A 23,000-nucleotide genomic window follows, 5' to 3' on the forward strand; every position below is an offset into this window, starting at 1 on the left:
ACCTTAGGAAAGAATCCTATAGAATATGGTCACTATGGTTACCAACGGAAACAAATATGCCTGGGTGAATAGTCTGTGATCCGATACACACGCAAGGGTAGAGTAGCAAGCTCAATCCCCTTGAAGGCTCCTTGACATAATCCAAGGTTTACCAAAAAGTGACCCCAGGCTCCTCGACAATGGTTAATCCGAGGTTTACCGTTTTTAATACATGTATATCTAGTATCGTTCCCAATGAGGAAGGATTGATTACCCCACTGGTTCGGACACAATCTCGTGCTTGACTCCTATAAGAGGAGCTTCCCAGAGCATAGATGTAACAAGTGGAATTTATCTCCTACCGCAAGATACAGCTACTTGTTTGTTTTACTATCTTGGAGAGTTAATTACTCCCTACTCCAAGATACTAGCCTAAGCTATGTTGGCAATAAAGAGCCCTAGAAATAAAAATATTACTAGATAGATTTTACTTTAAGCTTTATTTTTATTGGTTTTTTCTTAAGTCAAAAGGTGCGGAGATGAAACTTATGGTGTGAAGACTCGACTCCAAATCACTAAAAATGCACTTAAGATGAAAAGCAATCCTTTTTCTTCAATGAATTTCTAGCTAGAGAAAGAGTTGAGAATGCAAATGTTTGTAAAAACAAATCTTTCCTTAACAAACAAATCAAAAGAAGAACATTTTGTCTTTTCTAATACACTCAAAAACGAGACAACTAGTTATGCTCATGAAAATTTCCCTTTCTTTTCAAACACTCAAATACTACTAAAACAAACTTTTTCAAAAGAGATTTTTATTTTTATTTTTATAAAACACTCAAAACTATTGAAAAATCTAATCTTGAGATCTATAAATTCTAAAAAGCTAATTAAAGCAAAAGCTTACAAGATTTCTTTTCAAGGATGTTTTACTTAGTTATGAGCAAACTAAGGACTAATTTGTCCAGAATCACAAATCAGTCAAAAAACAACCAGCTTTTGTTTTCTTTTCTAAAAATGAAATCCAAAACTTTCAATACAAGTTCTTTCGAAGTTTCCCAAAGAGAAAAACAAGATGGATTCCTCAACAAAGGCAGATTTTGCAAAACGGTCAGACTCATAAGAAGGCCAATAAAAACCAAGGTGATCTGAGGCTTCTAAGGCTTCTAAGCTCTGAGTTACTACAAGACCAAATGAAAATCAAGCCCGACACACAAAACTCCTAGGAATTTCACCTAAAACCCTAATGCTAATGGAATTAACCTAAGAAAAGTTCTTGACAAGTCACGCGCGGATTTGGGGAGAGGCTAAAAACACATAAACAAATCCTAAGCTGACTGAAAGAGAAAATTTTAAGTTTTTCAAAATTTTGACAGGGTCCGCAGGCCCCAGTTTACCTAGGTGCAGTACCGCTCTGTGTGTAAATAAAAAGTGCAGGTATGTCCACACTTTGTTACAAGCAGAGGGTGTGGTCCTCTCCCAAAAGCACGAAAAACAAAAAATAATTCAAGATCTACTAAACCTACCCAATCCCACACACATCAAGCTAAAAACAGAAACAAAGATACAGTTTCTCAAGTCAAAGTAAAAGAAAATTAAAAATCAAAAATTCAAGTCCCCAGCGGAGTCGCCATTTTGTCAGCCAGATAAGTCGTTCTTGTGGACAAGACTGACCTCCCTAGTATCTAATGATATCTAGCGACAAGAAAACCAAACAAATTCTATCTTTCTCTAAATATGCAATTTATAAATAAAGGAAAACAGGTGTTTTTAGGCCTACCTTAGGTCCAGTGCAAGTTTGTGGAAGCCATGCTCCATTGATCCAAAAGAGCTCCCTTGTAAAGAATCTGCAAACACAAACAGGCACACACATTAAATAACACCTGGAAAGCCAATATAACAAAGCATATTTATCATGATGATCAAGGAATTCATGAAACAAACCATATAAGAAAATTTGTTGAGAAAAATGAATTTGATTGTATTAACTTTAATCAAAGAAGAACTTTACAACCTTGGTGCCTTGATGCTGTACAAGCTCCTCCCAAGGTCCAGCAAGAATCTCCTCTACTTTGACAAGTTTCACTCTCTTCCCAATGAAACCGAAAGGTATGTAATCTCTCCTCTCAAGCTTAACTAGGACGTCTCAATTCAAACAGCATTTACCCTAAAAAATGTTCAGCTTCTAACCTCCCTAGCAACCAGCCCAATGCCTTAATTTATAGTGCAATGGAGGGAAGTTACTAGGTCCACTTTCAAAGGGATAAGCTCCTCTCATCAAGGGATTAGCTCCTTTAGTTTTGGGATGCATGAACCACCTAGGAGCGAACCATCCACATCAAGATTCCTTCTAGAATCATCTAGAATTAACCACAAGTGAGTTTTTAAGAATAAACTTGCACCTTTTTGACTTTCACGGGGGTCTGCACCCACTCCTTTAGAGACAGAGTGGGCAGGTCCGCAGGTAACATGAACAAGGGGTGCGGGACCGCAGGTAATAGTGAGAGAAAGTGCGGAACCAGAGCTTTATTGATTTTCAAAGTCTTTCTCTCATTTTTAAAGCTTGACATGAAGAGCTGAGGTTTGAGACTTGCTAAGGAGGACAGTATGAATGATGATAGACCCATACTGACTGCAAATAGTCATGGTGACAATATTTTGTGTAACAAAATTCCCCCTAAAGTGCGAAGTCTATAGTAGATGAGGATTTCATTTATCATCTAAGAAGATTGAATTACTTTATCATTTCGAGGATCATCTTGTGGAGAGCCCGGTTGGATCCTGTAAAAACATTCAATACAAAATATATATATGAGATCATATCATCGCTGAGGTAGGCATTCCCATACTCAGATCAAAACTGACTAGAAAACTAACTACTGCTCTGATATAGGAATGATCTTGTAATACATCACAAGTATAGACACATCGAAGGTCAATGATGCAACCTATCGTCGAAGGCGAGAAACCTGCCATTGAGGCATGCAGATCCCAAGGTACTGACGATTTCTAGATCATATTTCTAGATAATGAGTTGAAGTCGATAGAAAGCGATCCGTCGTAGGCAAGCCCACAACACGAAATCATAGATCAAGTTTGAAGAAATATATTTGCAAGGACTAACTCAGGGATGGTCAAGATGGATGACAGATATTTTGCAGATGAATGGTTTATTTGCACTGACCTCTTGAACACATAATGACACAACAGATGGTTTGGCGATAATTGACCCAAAGTTAATACCCATAAATGAGCTGAAGACTTTCAATATGGTTTGATCAACTGTTAGGCAAAGGATTTCCCAACCCAGGTGAATAAAAGTGTCGTGTTCAAGAGTGGTTAAATGTTTTTCTGAGACACAAAGTATGACAAACAGGCTCATTTTTCTCTCTTTTCCCCCACCATTTCTAGCAAGTACCTCTTTATTTTTAACAAGCTTGAGGAGGATAACATTTGCTTGATTATAAGCTCATCCTTCGGATGAGTCCAACTTAGTTTAAATTCGAACCCTAAGAAGGAGTGGTCCATTCCTGTTTGTAATTGAACAACTCCTTTACTGTTAAATTTTAGCAAGTCCAGTATAGGAGAAACTTGGCGTTTTTCAATTTTAGGGAGTCTGAAAAAACTTAAAAAAGCTCCATGGTTGTCCTTTTTTGTAAATTTGTGTCTCCCAAGCCCGAAAAAGTATAAAATAATACTTGAGAGAACTGCTTGATCATTACGACCAAGGAGTAATTTTCATAATTATTGCCTCTGATCTGAAAAAGTAAAAAGCGATCAATGACACGTCGTTTTATAACCAATATCGAATTTGAAACGACAAAAATCCGGCAATCTTTTCATGTTTTTACGATCAGAAAAGGGATGTAAGTGGACCGTCTTTTTAGTTCCGTTTTAACGAGCTTAAAAAGAAAAACTCGACAATCTTTTCATATTTTAGGAGTCAGAAAAGAGCTTAAAGGTGACTCTAATGTTTTTTGTCGAAAATGACCAATGTTATTGAAGAATCTTCGGCGAAAATCACATAGAAAAACTTATGTCGACGCGTTTCGAACCATCCAGTGTGGTTCATTGTCAGGACAAGTTGAATGAGAAGATCACATTTAGCACATTAAATAGACATGGCAAAGAATCCATGACTCAACGACTAAAAATAACAGCTATGATAACGGCTAGATAATGTGCTAAATGTGATCTGCTATGATAATGTGCTAAATGTGATCTGCTCATTCAAATTGTCCTGACGATGAACCACACTGGATGGTTCGAAACGCGTCGACATAAGTTTTTCTATGTGATTTTCATCGAAGATTCTTCAATAAAATTGATATGGATCACAGAAGTCTCAGTTCAATGACCAATTTTGCCTAAAAAATCTGTTATCTTGCACAAAAACTCAAACATTACTTATACCTATTTAAAATAGATAAAAATGCTTCAAAAATTACCTCTTTAAAGTGAAAAATAAACAAATTAAAAACTCATTTATTCAAAAAAGCTTATAAAAAGGGCTTTTGTAAATTCACTTTTACCGTTTGACTCTAGAGTGAGAAGAGAGAGCTTTTGGTCAGAAACTTCCCGTGAAGATTGCGGAAAATCCGTCCGTTGGAATTGAACATCGTCTCCTCCAGGTAATCCACATCATCTTACTCTTTCATTTCATCCGTTTGAAATTTGTTTTTAGGGCTTTATTTTGTTTTTTAACCTAAGATCATTTGTGACAAAATTTCCCTTCATCTGCTGTATGATTAGATCTGAATCCCCTAAAATTGAGACTTTGGTTGCACCTAGGTTTTTGATGAGTTTGAGACCTAACAAGACGGCTTCATACTCGGCCATATTGTTTGTGCATCTGAAGTTCAACCTATATGCATGACCTTTAGCCTGGTCATTTTGCATGTTGTGAATCCAAACCCCTGCCCCTGCTCCTAATTTGTTTACAGATCCATCAAATTCTAAATACCATAGGGTTTCATGATCAAAGTTTGCATTGAGAGTTTTAGAACGATGTACCATGGGCAGATTGGGTTCTTGTAAGTCATTTGATGTATCATTTTCCTTTGTTGTATCAATCATATCCACAATTTTTTGATTTTGAGCAGCAGATTGTTCATTCAAACCCTGTGTGTGTGCAACTATGAGTAATTTGGCATCAATTTTGGTACATATATCAGCATTGATATAGGGAAAAGTGTCTATATAGAACTGCTCTATCCCACTAAGGTGTGACAGCTGCCTTAGAAACAAACAGAGAAAAGCTACTTTCGTTTTTCCTTTATGAATTATAGATAGAGAGGAATAGAAAGACCAACCTCTGTCTTGCGCTAATCTCCTGATTTGATTCCTCTCTTCTTTGACAGTCTTTAGCTACCTGCTCCCTTGCACGCCCAGCTTCACAAAGTACCTGTAAGATCATAGTAGCATAGCACTATACAAAGACATGGATCTATAATCATAAACAATCTAGGATCAGATGTAAATTGACCATACAAATGTAGCAAACATCAATGACACAAGAGCATGGAGGAAAACTTGAATGGCTTTTATTGATAAACAAGAAAGAGCCAAGAGGAGTTACAACCCGTTGTTCTAACCCAACATCAACCTCTCAGCAAGGAATCCCCTCTTCACCTCATACAAAGCTTAGATCACCCAACAATATGATGTTTGTCTCAAGAAACCAACAGCAATTCCTTACAATATGCAAAATTCCAGCCTCTGGATCTCTGGGATGAGGGATCCATATATAGATATCTGTAATGGAGATGAGTCAGCTTATGATTTGATTAGTGTCTTCCCTCTGATAGTTCTTTATTCCACTTGGAGATTGATGATCTCTTACTCATCCTTGGTCGAATTCAGAGAGGCAAGTGTCACAAGAGAAGATTCTGGAAGCTTCCATTGCCTCTCCACCTCGCGGAATGACACTGACATTTGTCATTTCTTGCCCATCGCACCCCATAGAAGGGCTTTTAAAAATGCAATGCACCCACACAGTGTATTTAGGTGAGATGCAATGCACTTGGCCAGTGGAGCAGCTGAAATGATCGTGTTTTGACCAATTTTGAGCAGTTTTTCATGGAGAACTTCTGGGAGAAGCTGTAATCTGTTGACCTTGTTCCTTTAGGGGTTAAAACAACACTTTTAGGGACTTAGGAGCCCTTGGTTTATGGACATTTCATGCTTGGGGTTGTAGTGCCCAAAAATGTCTATAACAGTTGCCCCCTAAAGCATGAGGTCGTTAATCTTTTGATGTCGGGTGAAATGCTTTATTATGAGGATCCAAAGTTCTTTCAAGCTGGGAGGAGACCTGTAATAAGATACAATACAATACATTATCTTCATAATATTTTCATGATCTAGCTGAGGCGGGCATTCCCATGCTCAAAGCTATAAATTCATTTTCATGTACATAGGACAGACAATCATCTGAGTGTAGACTGATGATTCTGATAGAGCCATCATCCTTTTGATTGGATGATTATCTGTGCAGAAATGATGTACATTTGATGTCTTTATTTTCCTGAATATATATCGCAGCCTGGATGGGTGAAACTAGATCCAGGGTCTTCAATCTCGTTTGATCTTCACTTAAAGTACAAGTCGATCCATGTGAAAGTTGTTCTAGAGTCGAACATGGAAAGACATCGCCTGATTACTAGCCAATGATGTAAGCTGTTAACATGCGCGAGAGGAATCACCGATAATGATAATGACCCTCAAGGTACTGTAGTACAATTCATGTGGTGTGAATAAAGGACTTGGCGTCAAACACCACGCAAAATCTTTTGGTCGAAGGCCATTGATGTAAACCTGTCGCCAGAAGTGAGAAACTTGCCATTGGGGCATGCAAGCTTCAAAGTACTAAATGGGGTGTTCCTAGATCAACTTCTTAGATAATGAGCTGATGTCGACAAGAAGCGATCTGTCACAGGAGGGCCTTAATGAATCCCACATCAATGACACAGAACGAAGCAAATGATTTTAATGGAGGTGAAAACGATATGGTGATATAAGGTTCAAGGTGGCGGTCATGAAAGAATGGAGTATAAATGTATGGTAGTGGGTGAGACACAGGTGAATTCTCTGAATGACTTCTCTTGAACATATCGGCGACACTGATGTGATGGATTGGTAGCATTAACCCCAAATGTGGATGGTATGATGGGACCATGGTGATGTGACTGGTGAATGAAACAACCCAACCCGACTCGGACGTGGAGTGGAAGTGTCATGTTCAAGAGCGACTTGCTACCAACAAAGTTTCTTCAAGTTTTCTTCCCAATTTTCCCCAGTCATTGCTGACCAGTACCTCTTTATTTTTGTCAAGCTTGAGGAGGATAACATATGCTTGTTCTATAATTTTCCCTTCAGGCAAACCCATCACTATGTTTTAACGAGCCTAGTGATAGTGAAACTCGTTCTCATCTATAGACAAGTTTGTCGCTATTAAACTTTTAACGAATTTAACGACAAAGATAACTTGGTCCTTTTCAATTTTAGAGAGTCTGAAAAGGAACGTAAAGGTAACTCCAAAATTCCTTTTTCGTCATCTAATCCCTTAAGTCTGAAAAAGTATAAAATAATACAGAAGGGATGAATTTTCGATACTTTTAACGAGCCGAACAAAACAAGCGCTCGATCTTTTTGTGTAATAATCTCTCAGGTCCAAAAAGATTAAAATTTAGAAGAGAGATAGCACTTCCGGTCCCTTTAAGGAGCTAGAGAGGCCAATGGCTTGGCAAACTTTTCATATTTTACGAGTCAGTTGAAAAGAGCTTAAAGGAGACTCGTCTTTTGAGGAACGAGTGATAAAATGGATAGCAACTGATTCCAGGTAAGGTTTGGAATTTTCCAATCACGGCAGTGTTACAAGGATGGCTAGTGAAATCACTCTTCGCAGCTGTTCCTCAAAATGGGTAAACAATCAAATTGTTATAGACATTTTTGTGCCTTACAGCATGAAGCATGAAATGTCCATAATCTAAGGGATCCAAAGTCCCTAAACATGTTGTTCCTACCCCTAGAGGAACAAGGTCAGCAAACCACAACACTAAATATCAGTTCTCCACCTGAAAACACACAAAAACAAGCTAATTCTGGATCATGTCAACTGCTCCACTGAGCATCTGCGCTGAATGTCAAGAGCTCCACTGTCTACCTGCGCTGAATGTCAACTGCAAAGAAGGCTACCTGCGCTGGGCGAGTTGGGACATGTGGCACAGTCATTCCTCAAGGTGTCAATGCCCAGGAAGCTTCCAAAATGACACTTGGATCAAAGAATTCGACTGGTGATGAGTAAGAGGGTCTAGATCTCCAAGTGGAAGCAAGAACCTCCAAGTGGACTCAAGAACTGAAGAATAACTAAAGTGGGAGAGGACACTAGTCAGCTTCATGCCTGCTACAAGCTGACTCATCCTTTCTCCAAAACTCCTATATATAGAGCTCTCTCATGAGGTCTAAGGGGGCTGGAATCTTGTGAATGTAAGGAAGTGCTGTTGGTTTGAATATAGAACTATTGGGTGATTTGCTTTGAAGGAGGTGAAGAGGAGATTTCTTTCTGCTGGGAGGTGATGCTGGATTGGGCCTTTATGGTTGTATCACTTCCTGAACTTTACTTCTTCCATTAATAAAGCATTTGAGGTTCTTCTATATGCATGTGTCTCAATGGTGTATTGTTATACTTGTGTATTTGATTTATTCTAATCCTTGAATCAATTATGAATGTATGCTTCTTGTTGTTTCCCTCTATTGCCATTTTGCAGGATCTTGGTGTAGCTGGACCAGTGAAAGAGCAAGGAGCTGGGAGCAAGCAGCAAGGAGAGAAGATTGGATCAATCATTAGCGGAAGACATCGGTTAGTGGATCCCTTTCTCCCCTATTTTACTTTCATAAAGAAGAAATCTTAGATAGCTTTGCTTCGATTTTTGCTGAGGCACTATCACCCTTAGAGTGGGATAGGGTCATTTCATATTGGATACTTTTCCCAACAACAAATTGGCGACTCCACTGGGGATCGTATCTTGTTGGTTGTTTGTGTTTTTTCTATTCATTTCCTAAACAAAGAGAGTACCGAATCGAACTGCATTTGGATCTTTCAAATGCAAAGTAGAGGGCAGCTACTCTAGCTCAGTTTCTGGGCATGTTTATGATTTGAAGAGCTGATCCACAAGGACTCTAAACAGCTCTTAGTGATAGCTTTTCATCCTCCTTTTCATCCTTTAGTGTGTACTTGATTGACAGCTTCTGATTTGGCCAAAAACTGTGAATTTTTGAGCAATCTGTGACCCGGAAACTGAGAAAAATGAAAGTTTATCTCTTCAGTGCAGGCACTGTGAAGGCAGTCTGCATTTCAGCGCAGATCTCGAAGGGGGTACCTGCGCTGAATGTCAAACTGACAGTGTACCACCTGCGCTGAACCAGTTTTGCCTAGTGCTACTGGGGTTCCCTGCTGTTTATTGCCCTGTTTTCATCCTTGTTTTTGCAGCCAGTTATCAGTCAATGTAACTATCTGAAACCAACTTTCCTTGCCACTATTCCGCCTCGGTTGTATAAAGAAACTGTGTTTGTTCTTTGTGTATTTCTTACATCATTTGCAGTTTCCCATAACGAAAGTGAACTAGTCTTGCTGTGACCTCTTAGATCTAGACCTGTGATAAAGTGTCGTTTTGATCTTAAGAGTTAGTTTGTTTGCTGTTCATAGCTGATTAAGCTTTTGCTTTCGTCATATGGTTTGAATTTATATATTTCTAGTGTCGAAACAAGTAAATCTTAAGGTGTCTTTTGATTTTGGACAAGCTTGTTTACTTTCACTTGAAATTGAATTCAAAGTTATACAACAACTTTCTTTTTGTATTACATCAACATTAAGAAAGAGAAAAGAAATACCTGCATTGTGCATGTGCATTTTGACAGTTTGCATGTTGATTTAGGAAAAAGTGCATTAGTGTGTGCTCTATGATCTGTGTGAAAAGATGATGTCTTTCTTTTCCCTCAGTAGTTAAGATTTTCAAAGTTGAAAGATTGAAAAGCTTGCTTATCATCTTAGACTACATTTAGGAGTGTTATCATACATCTCGTGGTGATCCATAAAGGCAAACTGCTAAACAAGATCAACCTTAAAATAAATTGAATTTACATAACAACGCATTGAAACATAACGCAAACACATAGAGGTCTAAGCTAGAGACGTGTTCCGGCATCATTAAACGTGATATCTTAGCGTTGAGTGGTTGGGTGATTCCTCCACGGTGAAGCGATAAGTATCAATACGGACTTGTGCTCCCACGTACCGTCGCGTATATATTGGGAGACCCCTATAGGAACAAAGCCTTTATCCATAGGAAACCATGTCAGTCGCCCTACTGATCGCAATGCAGTGAACACAACATTCACGAAGATCGACCACTCGTACCGTAAAACGTATTCTGTGGTTTTGCGAAAAGTTTGGCACACCCTCTGCCTAGAACTCCAGAGTAGTTTCTTTTGGCCTTTTTCAAACTCTATAACTGAAAAAGTCCATCCGAGCATTTGTCACTTCGGGCTCGTTAAAACATCAAAGGAGACTAGAGTCATCTTTAGCTTTTTCTCGACTCTTAAAAAGTGAAAAAGCAAGTTGTGCCTAAAGCGTCGTTATAAAATTTATTTTAAATGGAACATAATCACCTCCTATTCCTGCATTGATCTGTAGGTTGAGAACATGGAACGCCCCAACCAAGGAATTCCACATGATGGAAATCCTAGTCCTTTCTCCTCTTGGGGAGAAGTCGGTGCGCCCCACATGGCCACATTGTCGCTTCCAGGACTGACAATTGGCCTGCCTATTTGGCTATTCTCAATCAATGTAGTTTAGAACACCATGGTTCCTGAACAGTCGAGTCAACAGTTAGATCAGTCTAGAGCTACCCCCCAGCCTTCTACTTCCTATAACTCTTCCTCCAATCCTTCATCTTCGCAAGGTAGAGCCGGCAAAAGCCAAGCTCCCATAGAGAAGAAGGAGAAGAAGAAGAGAGAGAAGAAGAAGAAGGAGCCTAAGGCGACTGGGGGCAAGCAAAAGGCATCTGACAAAAATCCACACACAGCACAGACCGGGCCTAAATCGCCACGTGTCATATGTAGAAGAGACCACTTCCGTAGATATTGTCCCTGTATTCCCCAGATACTAAGGGACTGGTCCCCTCGTTTGCACAATTCGAGAGCATCAACCTCTGATAGCCATGTTGAATGCTTACCATCAACCAACGAAAGTGAAGGTTCAAGACAAAGAGGGGGAGCAAGATTCCCTTGCAGACTGTGTGAAGGTGATCACGCCATCCACCGTTGTCCCTTCTTAGACGAAGCAAAGAGAGTTTTGGAAGATCGCCCGGTTTCACCATTGAGACTTCCTCCTGGATACAAAAAACTCGTGCCAAGTCCTTCGTTGGTTGAAAATACAGCTGGCCCGCTCAAGTGGTCAGCTGAAGCTTCAGTCATTGAAAATGAACCTACTGAATCCAGACCAGACGAAAGTCTAAAGGTCGAAATGGCAGTTGACCCAGTTCTGCCTTCAGAGGTTTCATCTTCAAATGACACCGTCAATGAAGATTCATCTTCAAATGACACCCTCACTTAAGAGAATAAGGATGACACCATCCAGATTCTTTTCATCAACACCGACTCTGATGAGCATCAGGGAAATGCACCCATTCCTTTATCGCAGGAAGGAACATCGTCAGGGTCATATCCCACCGTGTATTCGGTCCCACCACCAAGCAACCTGGTTGTGTCCTTTGATTGGAACCAACTAGGCAGACCCCGGTTGCCAGCCAGTATACCATTCAGAATCATAGTCCAAATTTATAGAATGGTAATGGCTGGCACTATCATTGATGAAGGGGCATCTGTGAGTATCTTTTCCTCTATTGCTTGGAAAGCACTGGGTTCCCCGGCGCTTTTGCCTGAGATAAGAAATCTCTCGGGTTTTGATAAAGGAACCAGTCGACCATTAGGGATCCTCCCCAATGTACCTGTTACATTGAAAGGGAAGACCGTTCAAATGAACGTGATGGTCGTTCAAGGACCCTTGGATTATAACCTACTCCTTGGACGAGACTATATATATTGCATGGGAGCAATAGTCTCCTCACTCTTTAGAGTAATGTGTTTTCCACACGAAGGAAGAATGGTCAAGCTCGTAGACCAACTTTCATTTCCGGGATCACGCATCGCAAATAGTCACATACCAACCCTGAATGGTCTATTCAATCAAGAAATGTCTCCACCCCCTGTCCTCCTTCCCGATGAGTGCGAGTGATTCGGAAAGATGGGACTGGAACCCAGGGGGCATGCATCCTGGTCTGCTTCGGGCAGAAAAAACCCTGGGTATAAGGTAGAATTTCCGCGAAAGAATATGACTAGTCCGTACCCCGTCCGTGGATGGAAGAGGGGTTGTTCTGGAATAAGATTCTTTTGTCAAGGTTACGTGTTTGACAAAGGTCATTCACCCTTGTCTATTTCGGTAGACAGTGCCGGGGAAATGTTTTAGTTTGAAGAAGTTAACAAGACAATCTTTGGGTAACCAGAAAGAGGAAAGCCTCCCTCAATAACATATATGTTTTGTCTTTGAGTAGTGTTCTTCTCTTGTCACAAGTAGCTGCTCTCTTGTCGCAAGTAGCTGTTCTCTTGCGATCTTGCAAAAGATCTGTTAAAAGTTGGGCTGACGGGAAGACAAGTACCGCATAAGACCCGTTAAAAATAACGAGAAGACAAGTATCGTTAACATTAGACTAGCAAGACGACAAGTAGCTGTGAACACCCAAAGAAAAACAGAGGTGGGGGAGAGGAGGGGCAGCCTTGAAATTGTATTTTATACCTGGGGGCATGCAAACCTTTTGGAGTGCAAGCTAAGAGCGGTTATTTATCTGTTTTTGGGATTAGCCGTTTCCGAACTTGCATAAAGAAAGGATGAGAGGGAGCATAGCTTTGGTAAGGCGCGAGCTCTATAAAAAATGAGATCTTACAGGAAACATTCTTATCTTATGACTGTTATTTCGAGCAGTTTTACCGCGGAATTTATGCTCGTTAAAAAATAGAAAAGCGAGATCCGAACAGTTTTAGCACATAGTTCATGCTCGTTAAAAAATAAACATAAGATTGACTAGTGTTTTTGGTGTATTCAAGCTCGTTAAATAAAAAATGAACCTATCCCAGTGAATAACCATTGTGATCGTAAATTTATTAGCCATAAAAAGCCTTGGTTGTGTTTTGCACCTGCCACCTCCATTCCATTTGGCCGATCGTTCACCTGCATATGATTGTTTACCCATTTTGAGGAACAGCTGCGAAGAGTGATTTCACCTAGCCATCCTTGTGACACTGCCGTGATTGGAAAATTCCAACCTGTACCTAGAATCTGCTGCTATCCCTGTTTATCACTCGTTCCTCAAAAGACGAGTCTTCTTTGAGATCTTTTCATCTAACTCGTAAAATATGAAAAGTTTGCCGAGTTTTGGCCTTCCAGCTCGTTAAAATGACCGGAAGAGCTATCCCTCCTCTAGATTTTAATCTTTTTGGACCTGAGGGATTATTGCACAAAAAGGTCGAGCGCTTGTTTTATTTGGCTCATTAAAATTATCGAAAACTCATCCCTTCTGTATTGTTTTATACTTTTTCGGACTTAAGGGATTAGATGACGAAAAAGGAATTTTGGAGTTAACTTTCTGTACCTTTTCAGACTCTCTAAAAATGAAAAGGACCGAGTTTTCCTTGTCGTTAGACTCGTTAAAATGATTAAATAGCGACAAACTTGTCTTTAGACGAGAACGAGTTTCCCTATCGCTAAGCTCATTAAAACATAGCGATGGGCTTGCCCGAAGGGCAGGTTATAGAACAAGCATATGTTATCCTCCTCAAGCTTGACAAAAAGAAAGAGGTACTGGTCAGAAATGACTGGGGAAAAATTGGGAGAACCTCAAAGCTTTAATGGTAGCAAGTCGCTCTTGAACATGACACTTTTCCTCCGTACCACATCGGGTTGGGTTGTTTCATTCACCGGTCTCATCACCATGGTCTCGCCAAACCATCCACATTTGGGGTAATGCTACCGATCCATCGCATCAGTGTCGTTATATGTTCAAGAGATGTTGTTTAGAAAGAGTCAACCGTGTCCCATCCACTGCCATACATTATCCTTCATCCACCCATGATCGCCACCCTGAGTCATATATCACATATTTTTTTCACCTCCACTAAAATCATTAGCTCCATTCCGTGTCACTGATGTGGGATTCATTAAGGCCCTCCTTTGACGGATCGCTTCTTGTCAACTTCAGCTCATTATCCAAGAAGTTGATCTAGGAACAACCCCCTCAGTACTTTGAAGCTTGCATGCCTCAATGGCAAGTTTCTCACTTCCGGTGACAGGTATACATCAATGACCTTCGACCAGAAGATTTTGCGTGGTGTTCGACGCCAAGTCCTTTATTCACACCACGTGAATTGTACTGCAGTACCTTGAGGGTCATTATCATTATCGGTGATTCCTCTCGCGCTTGTTAACGGTTTACATTATCGATCGGTAATCAAGCGATGTATTTCCATGTTCGACTTCAGCGCAATTCTCACATGGATCGACTTGTACTTAGAGTGAAGATCGAACGAGTTTGAAGACCCCGGATCTAGTTTCATCCATCCGAGTTGCGATATATATTCAGAAAATATAAAGACATTTGACATGTACATCATTGCAGCAGATGATCATCCTACTCAAAGGATGATAATTTCAGCAGAGAATTATCAGTCTACCATCAGACGATCGTCTGTTCTATGTACCAAAATGAATTTATAAAGCTGAGCATGGGAATGCCTGCCTCAGCTAGATCATGAAAGCATAATGAAAAATAATGTATTGTATTGTATTTTATTACAGGTCACCTCTCAGCGATTGAATGAACTTCGGATCCTCCTGATAAAGCATTTCACCCGATAAACGACCTCATACTTTAGGGGGCAACTGTTATAGACATTTTTGTGCCTTACAGCATCAAGCATGAAATGTCCATAATCTAAGGGATCCAAAGTCCCTAAACATGTTGTTCCTACCCCTAGAGGAACAAGGTCAGCAAACCACAACACTAAATATCAGTTCTCCACCTGAAAACACTCAAAAACAAGCTAATTCTGGATCATGTCAACTGCTCCACTGAGCATCTGCGCTGAATGTCAAGAGCTCCACTGTCTACCTGCGCTGAATGTCAACTGCAAAGAAGGCTACCTGCGCTGGGCGAGTTGGGACATGTGGCACAGTCATTCCTCAAGGTGTCAATGCCCAGGAAGCTTCCAAAATGACACTTGGATCAAAGAATTTGACTACTGATGAGTAAGAGGGTCTAGATCTACAAGTGGAAGCAAGAACCTCCAAGTGGACTCAAGAACTGAAGAATAACTAAAGTGGGAGAGGACACTAGTCAGCTTCATGCCAGCTACAAGCTGACTCATCCTTTCTCCAAAACTCCTATATATAGAGCTCTCTCATGAGGTCTAAGGGGGCTGGAATCTTGTGAATGTAAGGAAGTGCTGTTGGTTTGAATATAGAACTATTGGGTGATTTGCTTTGAAGGAGGTGAAGAGGAGATTTCTTTCTGCTGGGAGGTGATGCTGGATTGGGCCTTTATGGTTGTATCACTTCCTGAACTTTACTTCTTCCATTAATAAAGCATTTGAGGTTCTTCTATATGCATGTGTCTCAATGGTGTATTGTTATACTTGTGTATTTGATTTATTCTAATCCTTGAATCAATTATGAATGTATGCTTCTTGTAGTTTCCCTCTATTGCCATTTTGCAGGATCTTGGTGTAGCTGGACCAGTGAAAGAGCAAGGAGCTGGGAGCAAGCAGCAAGGAGAGAAGATTGGATCAATCATTAGCGGAAGACATCGGTTAGTGGATCCCTTTCTCCCCTATTTTACTTTCATAAAGAAGAAATCTTAGATAGATTTGCTTCGATTGTTGCTGAGGTACTATCACCCTTAGAGTGGGATAGGGTCATTCCGTATTGGATACTTTTCCCAACAACACAAATGGAGGTGAATGATCGGCCAATGCAAAAGTGGAGGTGATGGTGCAAACACGACCAAGGCTTTAATGGTTGAAGTACTACATTCACGATGGTTATTTACCGATGAATAGTTCATTTTTTAATGAGCTTAAACGCAGGGGGAAACATTTGCTCATGTCTTATGTTTATTTTTTAATGATCTTGAACTATGTGCTAAAACTACTCGATGCGGGTTTATTTTTTAACGAGCTTGAACCTTGCGGTAACACTGCTCGATTAATCCAGTCGTGTGATAAGAATGTCTCATATGCAGAAATTTTTAGAGTTTTGCCCCACATCCTTTCTTTATGTAAGTTAGGAAACGACCAATCCAAAAAACAGATAAATGATCGCTCTTTGCTTGCATGCCAAAAGGTTTGCATGCCCCCAGGTATAAAATAGAGTTTCAAGGTTACCTCTTCTTTCTTCCGTTAAAACGTTTGTTTTACTGAGAGAGGCCTACCTCTTACAGGTTACCCAAATATTGTTCTATTCACAGCGCAAACAAAACACTTCTTCGGCGATGTTTACCGAAATAGACAAAGGTGAGTGAAGGAGGCTACTCCACTCACATAACTTTGACAAGAGAACCTTGTTCCAGAATAACCCCGTCTTCCAATCATGGACGGGAGTACAGACCAATCATATTCTCTCATGGAAACCTACCCTATACCTGAAGTTTTCCTGCTGAAGCAGACCAGGGTGCATGCCCCCTGGGTTTCAGTCATGTCCCCCGAATCACTCACGCTCATCAGGCAGGCGGACTGGAGATTGAGACATTTCTTGCGTGAAAAGACCATTTAGGGATGGTATATGACTATTTGCTATGTGTGAACCGGGGAACGAAAGATGGTCTACGATCTTGACCACTCTTCCTTCCTGCGGAAAACACATTACTCTAAAGAGTGAGGAGACAATCACTCCCATGCAATAAATATAGTCTCGTCCAAGGAGTAGATTATAATCCAGGGGTCCTTGAACTACCATTACCTTCATTTGAATGGTTTTCCCCCTCAATGTTATGGGCACATTGGGAAGGATCCCTAACGGTCGAATGGTTCCTTTATCAAAGCCTGTTAGATTTCTCATCTCAGGCAAAAGTGATGGCGAACCAAGCGCTTTCCAAGCAGTCGAGGAAAGGATACTCACAGAAGCCCCCTCATCTATGATGGTACCAGCCATAACCATTCTATATATTTGAACAATGATTCAGAATGGTACACTAGCTGGTAAACGGGGTCTACCTAATTGATTCCAGTCGAAGGAGACAACTAGGTTGCTTGGAGGTGGGACCGAATAGACGGCCGGGTACGACTCTGACGAACTTCCTTCCTGTGGTAAAGGAATGGGTAAATTGCCCCCATGTTCATTGGAGTCTGTGCTTATGAAAAGAATTTGGACGGTGTCATCCTTGTTCTCTTCGGTGACTGTATCATCTGAAGATGGAACCTCTGAAGGCAAGACCGGGTCAACTGCCGCCTCGACCTTTTGACTTTCGTCTGGTATGGGTTCAGATGGTTCGACCACCTGAGCGGGCCAGCTAGATTTTCAAATAGTGACGGACTCGGCAAGAGTTTTTTATATCCAGGAGGAAGTCGTAACGGTGAAACCGGACGATCATCCAAAACTCTTTTAGCCTCGTCTAAGAAGGGACAATGGTGGACGGCATGATTGCCTTCGCACAGTTTACAAGGAAATCTATATTTTCCTTTTTGTCCTTGGGCTTCACTTTCACTAGTCGACGGTGTGTTTTCAACATGATCATTAGAGGTTGACGACACCGGGTTGTGCAAACGAGGAGACCAGTCCCTTAAGATCTGGGGGATGCAAGGACAATCTCTATGACAATGGTCTCCTTTGCAAATGAAACATGGCGATTTAGGCCTAGTCGGTGCAGTGTGTGGATTTTCGCTAGATGATACTCGTTTCCCCCATTCGCTTTTGGCTCCTTCTTCTTCTTCTCTTTCTTCTTCTTTTCCTTCTTCTTATCAGGTACTTGAATTTTGGCTTTACCATCCCCATCAAGTGAAGAGGAGGGAGGAGAGGAAGAATTAGAGGAAGTAGAAGGTTGGTGGGTAACTCTGGACTCGTCTAGTTGCTGGTTCGATTGTTCAGGAATTGCGGTGTTCTGAACGACATAGGTTGAGAAGAGCCATACAGGCAAGCCGATTGTCAGTCCTGGAAGTGACAATGTGGCCATATGGGGTGCACCAACATCTCCCCAAGAGGAGAAGGGACTAGGATTTCCTCCAAGGGGAATTCCTTGGTTGGTGGATTCCGTTTTCTCAACCCAAGATCAACGTAGGAAAGTGTAATGAGTATACCTTTTCTGTTAAGGAGTCTAAAAAGGAACGAAAGGGACTGCTCTGGAAATCTAGGTAGAGGGATTACCAAACCAATCGCAAAAGTACAGAATACTTTTTACGGTACGACAGTCAATCTTCCCGAATGATGTGTTCAGTGCATTGCGATCGATAGGGTGGCAGACACGGCTTCCTATGGATAAAGGATTAAGCCTATTGGGGTCTCCCAAAATATACTCGACGGTACGTGGGAGCACAAGTCCGTACTGGCACTTATCGCCTCAAAGTGGAGGAATCACCCAACCATCAGTGAGAACAACAGTTACCAGGCTTTACGACGCCGGAATACGTCTCTAGCCTAGACCTCTAAATGTTGTGCGTTAAGTTCCAAAGCGTTGTTAGATTCATTGAATTTATTTTATAGTTGATCTTGTTTATGAAGTTTGCCTTTCAGGTTCACCGCGAGATGTAGATGTAATTCCTAAAATGCAATCTAAGATGATAAACAAACTTTTTATCTTCTTTGTGCAATGAAAATCCTAGCTACTAAGGAAAGAAAGACAAAATCTTTTAACAAAGAGCAAACAGCACACTCTAGATGCACTTTCCTAAATCAAGCCAATCAGACTGTCTATATGCAAATGCACATGCATGTATTTGTTTTCGACTTTCTTAGTATATGAATGCTAAAAAGAAAGTTGATGCACAAATATGAATTTCTTTTCAAGCGACAAATATCAACAAGTTTCTTTTCGAAATAAAAAATGGAGACGATCACAACACCTTACGATTTTGAAATGAATACTTGTTCTTGACACTAGAAAATAACAAATTCAGACCAAAAACAATAGTAACAGGATAATTGACCATCAACAGCAATCAAAATCTTTCCTACGATTGAAATCGACACTTGCAACAGTTTCAAATCAAAGGACGACAGTACAATTATGCTACTTTTGCAAAGGAGAACTGAAAATGACTCAACAAACACACAAAAACATCTACAGTTCTTTTGTACAAAGGAGGTGGAATAACAAGGAAAAGGGGTTTCAAACAGACATATATTGATCACAGGCATCAAAATTCAGGAATAGAACTGGAAAGAATGAATCACAGAAACCAAAACTGCACAGAGCCTAGTCTGATCAGCGCACCTGTAACATGGAGAATTTGAAATGCAGCGCACCTTGTCCACTCAGGATTTGCACTGAAGTTCAGATTCTCTGAACAGTACCTGCATTGGGCCAGAAACGAGATTCTGTTTGGGTTCCGGGTCACAGTTTGCAGTTCAGTTCTTGGGTTTTGGCCGAGCAAAAAGCAATCAGTAATGCAACAATCAGGGGTAGATCTAAGGAGGATCTAAGAGCTATCACAAGGGCAATCAGATAGTTTGTGAATCAGTTGTTTAAATCATAAACAGATCTAGTAGATGGATTGAAGTAGCATTTATCTACTTTGCATTTGTTATGGAAAATGCAGTTCGAATACTACTTTTAAGTTTATGGAACAGACAACAAAGAATGATAAACAAACAAACTAACTCCCCAGCGGAGTCGCCATTTTGATACAGGGAAAAGTTTCTATATAGAACTGCTCTATCCCACTAAGGTGTGACAGCTACCTTAGAAACAAATAGAGAAAAGCTACTTTCATTTTTCCTTTATGAATTATAGATAGAGAGGAACAGAAAGACCAACCTTTGTCTTGCGCTAATCTCCTGATTTGATTCCTCTCTTCTTTGATAGTCTTTAGCTACATGCTCCCTTGCACACCCAGCTTCACAAAGTACCTGTAAGATCACAGTAGCATATCACTATACAAAGACATGGATCTATAATCATAAACAATCTAGGATCAGATGCAAATTGACCATACAAATGTAGCAAACATCAATGACACAAGAGCATGGAGGAAAACTTGAATAGCTTTTATTGATAAACAAGAAAGAGCCAAGAGGAGTTACAACCAGTTGCTCTGACCTAGCATCAACCTCTCAGCAAGGAATCCCCTCTTCACCTCATACAAAGCTTAGATCACCCAACAATCTGATGTTTTTCTCAAGAAACCAACAACAATTCCTTACAATATGCAAAATTCCAGCCTCTGGATCTCTGGGATGAGGGATCCATATATAGATATCTGTAATGGAGATGAGTCAGCTTATGATTGGATTAGTGTCTTCCCTCTGATAGTTCTTGCTTCCACTTGGAGATTGATGATCTCTTACTCATCCTTGGTCGAATTCAGAGAGGCAAGTGTCACAGGAGAAGATTCTGGAAGCTTCCATTTCCTCTCCACCTCGCGGAATGACACTGCCATTTGTCATTTCTTGCCCATCGCACCCCATAGAAGGGATTTTTGAAATGAAACGCACCCACACAGTGTATTTAGGTGAGATGCAATGCACTTGGCTAGTGGAGTAGCTGAAATGATCCTATTTTGACCAATTTTGAGCAGTTTTTCATGGAGAACTTCTAGGAGAAGCTGTAATCTGTTGACCTTGTTCCTTTAGGGGTTAGAACAACACTTTTAGGGACTTAGGAGCCCTTGGTTTATGGACATTTCATGCTTGGGGTTGTAGTGCCAAAAAGTGTCTATAACAAGCATTATATAAGATGAATGAGTCCATATCAGAATGTATTGAGTAGATGGGGAAGTTTTTGGGTTTTTCTTGACTACTCACCACGTGTTTCATTAGTGTTTCTCGGTATAATCTCTTTGGTTGCCCAAAGACTGAAATAGTGGCATAGGAAATGTCTAGTTGCAAGGATCCTTGGAGCTTGGCCCCCCATGATCTGGATAAAAGCATGCCATATTTGGGTGGAATACCAGCTACCACCACATCCATCAAAATTGTTTTGGTTGGGTATTGGACCAAGGAAACACACAAATCTTTAATTAGGCCTAGACACCTGACTTGGCTTGAATCAAATGAGAACAAATCTTTGTACGGTCTTGTGATATCTAGGTCGAGTTTTTCCATCACAGATTTGGGCATTAGGTTATGTGAGGCCCCAGAATCAAACATTGCATTGTGTAACACCTTATCATGAATGTTTAAGCTGACATAAAAGGGTGGAACTCCTCCATTTGCTGTCTTTTCGTTAACCTCGGGACCAAACAATAATTCAGGTTGATCATCTAGAACATTCACAACATCCCTATTGTCTGATATTTGGAGTGACCTATTGATTTTCTGTCTATACACTTCATGTTTGGCCAATTCAGAAAGAGGAACAACTATCTTCAGCTTACTTATTTCTGTTTCCAAGTTGAAGGGTTTCTCTATCTGAGTCTTTGTATTATGGGCAGCAGATATTTCCTTTTCTGTTGAATTTTCAGTGACCTTTTCTTCATCATGGGTATGATTTTGAGTTGAATTTGTTTTAAATTTATTTTTAGGAATGTCGTTTGAACTTACTCTTAAGGGGAGCGATGAGGATGGCTGATTTTTAGAGGGTTGTACATCTGATATATCCTCCACAGTGACTTCTCTTGGGTGTAGGTCTATTTTATCAGAGGATTCTGAGAGAACAGCTTTATCTTTTACTTTCTTTGGTTGTTTAGCATCCTTTGGTTTGTTAGCCTCAAGCACATCTATGGTTCTACTTCTTAGTTTGTATTGTTTATGTACCTCATAAACTGCTGCATCATAACCTTCCCTAAAGTCAAATGACTCTCTTGATTTGGTTTGAAATTGATTGCAATTATGGGCCTCTTGATCCTCTTGTGTTAAAAAGACTTGGTGTTCACTATCCAAACCCATCAAGTTGATGTGGGGGTCCTCGATTGGTTCCCCAGATGTTGAGGCCTCGGCATAATTTTCTTGAAAAGGAGGTCTGATGTTCTTATCAGGTCCAGCCCTTCCAACACTTGGGTTTTGATTCTTTCTAAAGTTTGGGTTTCTAGCAGCACTTGGTTGACCTTCCCATGATGATTTTCTCTCGATGGTTTCCACTCTATCCCCAAGTCTGTCCATACCTTTGATTATTTCATCCAATTTTTGTTCAAATGTCGAAGGTTCTTCTTGAAAAGTAGTTCTTCTCTCAGCTCTTGCCCGATTTATTTTAGCAATAAGGTTTGCCTCTACACTAACAACTATGTTTTTCATGTCTGCTAAGACTAGAGGGGCTCTTTCCCTCAGTTGATATGCCATATCAGAATCAAATCGATCAGGGTGTTTGATTAAGGCTAAGTCAGGTGAAGGTCTAAGGTTTTGAGGGATGGCATTATAAACATTGTTGAATCTTGCACAGTAATCTAGGAGAGTTTCTTTTGGTCCGCTTTTTATTGTGTCATACTCCAATAGAATGTGTAGTGGATATTTCTTCTTTTCCCATCTGTCGCGAAATGATTGGTAAAGAACATCCGGGTTGGCTATGGAATTTGCAGCGAGTGCTATAAACCAAGTTCTTACTTCACCTGTTAGACTTTGGACAAAGATTTTCATTCTCACACCATCATCGTCTATTTCATAATTCTCAAAGTAATCTTGCATTTTCTTTGTATGCTGTAGGGTGGTATAGGTAGCTGTAACATCAAAATAAGTAATCTTACTTTGGTAATCCTGAGGCATAGCCACTGGATTTGCAGGGAGCTACAAAGGGGCATATCTATTTGCCATATTGACAGTGATCAATGGGACA

The sequence above is a fragment of the Pinus tabuliformis genome, chromosome 6, assembly GCF_031772625.1.
Source record: "Pinus tabuliformis cultivar Carrire ecotype Pingquan chromosome 6, CPIR1, whole genome shotgun sequence".
In the NCBI taxonomy this organism is placed as follows: Eukaryota; Viridiplantae; Streptophyta; class Pinopsida; order Pinales; family Pinaceae; genus Pinus; species Pinus tabuliformis.